Raw genomic sequence first — 2,500 nt, 5'->3', positions numbered from 1 at the left:
CTGTATTTGTATTATGTATATGCATATATTTTTTGTTCTCCCTTTTCTCTTTTTTTCACACCTTAGCATTCAGATTCACTGCTTCCACCCACACAAGGAAACTGTGCACATGAGCGTGCATTTTTTTTTTCATATTTCACCCTAAAGCTCCCCTGGTGCCACCACACCCTAAGCATCCAACCCTTAACCTTGTATTTTTTGCAGAAGCTAATTGTTCTCATATCTTATCTTCTTTGTCCTGTCTCGATGTGTCTATAATACCATGCAGGACCTATGATAACTCCCTCTCCCCCTCTCCCCTTCCCCTACCACCTCCCTCTTCCACCTCCTCCCCCTTCCTTACCTTATGGGTAAAGTTTGGACAAAGGTTCTTATAATAGGAGTGGGTAAGTTATGGTATCTATGGCATTGCCTTCCTCCTACCCCCCTTTTCCCTTGCGCTTCCCTGTGGATATGTCAGTAGGGTGGGTTATCAGTTATGTGATCTTGTCCAAAAGCATCTGTTATATATCTTGGTTGTCTTTCTGTGAAAAGTATAATCCGCTGCTAACATTTACGGAAATACTATCTACAGAGGTAAATTTTGTATAGTGGCATATCCTACAAGTATATGTTTCTCGTTAGTAGTTACTTCTCGCTCATTTCTCCCACGTTAATATACTCCTTCAATACTTCTATTAAAGGTAACTCACACTTCAACGTACTCGAACTTTTCTCTCCGAAAACTTCCTTACGTAATTAAACTTGTTAATCGATCGGGAAATACAAAAGGAAAGGAATATATATTAAGATTAAACTTCAGAAACTTAACATCCGCGCGCATAGTGACTGCAATCACAGTCCTTGTAGAATTAATTTGTTGGCCATCTTAGAGCATATTTCTTAACACCAATGAACACGCTAGCATATATAACGGTTAAAAGGGGAGTTGGAGGGGGGGGCCCAACAAGCTTTCCTACAGAAGAAAAAAATAAACCCGTTTGACTCGTTTTTTTTTGTTTTTCTCCCCCCCCCCCCACGGGAAAGGCTGAGAGGAAAGTGAACATGAAACACTTTGTTCTATTTCTTTCGTTGATTTTTTTTTCTAAAGATCAACAATAATTTCCATTCTTTACTTTTTTATCATTCACTTAACCCGGTATAATCGACAGAGGACTTTTTTCGCTCATTTTCCTGGGTATTAATGTGTATATGTAGGTATGTATGTTGTGTGTATATATATATATATAATATATATATATATATATATATATATATATATATATATATATATATGTGTGTGTGTGTGTGTGTGTGTGTGTGTGTGTGTGTGTGTGTGTGTGTGTGTGTGTGTGTGTGTGTGTGTGTGTGTGTTGGTGCCATGACCTTAATGTGGAGACCTCCCCTTCGCATTCTACAGTCATCTACGACCTACTAGAGAGGTTGAGTTTGGCGACGTGTGTAGCAGCTCTGATATTCGCCAAAAATGCTGCAACTCTCGTACAAATATTTGAAATTCCATGAGTCTCCCCTGTTACTGCTTCATAATATGGTAACGTGTATGTCTATGTAGAGGTAAGTAGGTAAGTAAGGAGACAGATAAACAGAGAGAGAGAGATAATAATATAAAAGTGGATGGATCAAAGGAGAGACTGATATATAAACAGACAAATAGATTGCTATATGGGTGTATAGATATGGATAGACATAAAAAAGATGGAGAGAGATATTAATGTATAAGTATTTGTTTTCATAGATATGTAGCAAATAGCATAGTATATTGGAGTTGTTTTCTTAAATTTATGCAGGAACGTGTGAAAATTAGTGCGTTACTTTCACAAATTAAATTTCTGGCAATACATAAGGAAGACTAAACACAACATTCGATAGACACTTTTTATACATTTAACACAATTTGGTATATCTATATATACACATTTAACTATTTGATACACGTTCATATAACACAATTTGATAATATCTGTATCAAATTGTTTGCACCTAATGCTACAATGAAAATAGTAAGTTATTAAATCTTTTTCGTTTTTTTTTTTTTTTAGTTGGTATTCAGTCAATAATATATAAAGAATAGAAAACGTTTGCAATTATTAATGTACTTTTGTACCAATAAATGCACATGAGGATGAACACATGTAAGTAGGCCTACATAAAAACGCCCAGATATTATAATGAGATAGATAATTTGCAGATCAGTACCAGCTAATGCTTACTTTATATGAACACTTAAAAAAGCGTTTTAAAATCGCGGTAGTATCAAAACAAAATACAACAGGGCTTTTACAGCTTTATTCGCCGTACCTTATATATATAATAAAAAAAAAACATAGATAGGAACCATAATATATTTCTTTGCATCTCTCGACTCTGTTCCATACACTTAATACTATTCCTTAAATCTAACAGACTCTCTCTCTCTCTCTCTCTCTCTCTCTCTTTTACGCTGACTTTCTGACATTTACGAGGTGAAAAGATGACGATGATCTTGATATTAAGAAAGGCT

The 2,500-nt window shown here is 35.4% G+C and overlaps 1 long non-coding RNA gene across 3 annotated transcripts in view; it reads right to left on the bottom strand.

Annotated features, from left to right (window-relative positions):
* Positions 1-2,500, bottom strand: part of LOC119578989 — a 6,510-nt gene that overhangs the window by 87 nt on the left and 3,923 nt on the right. For 2 of the 3 annotated variants that reach the window (XR_005229232.1, XR_005229230.1), the window contains exon 4: positions 2,272-2,500. This exon is cut by the window's right edge and continues 82 nt beyond it. This is a non-coding gene — a long non-coding RNA (uncharacterized LOC119578989). Of the gene's footprint in view, positions 1-2,271 lie in introns of those variants that run through there. The other variant, XR_005229231.1, reaches the window with a different exon arrangement.

The sequence above is a fragment of the Penaeus monodon genome, chromosome 11 (assembly GCF_015228065.2).
Source record: "Penaeus monodon isolate SGIC_2016 chromosome 11, NSTDA_Pmon_1, whole genome shotgun sequence".
Taxonomy (NCBI): Eukaryota; Metazoa; Arthropoda; class Malacostraca; order Decapoda; family Penaeidae; genus Penaeus; species Penaeus monodon.
The sequence above is the reverse complement of the archived record's forward strand: the minus strand, read 5'-3'. Positions and strand labels throughout refer to the sequence as shown.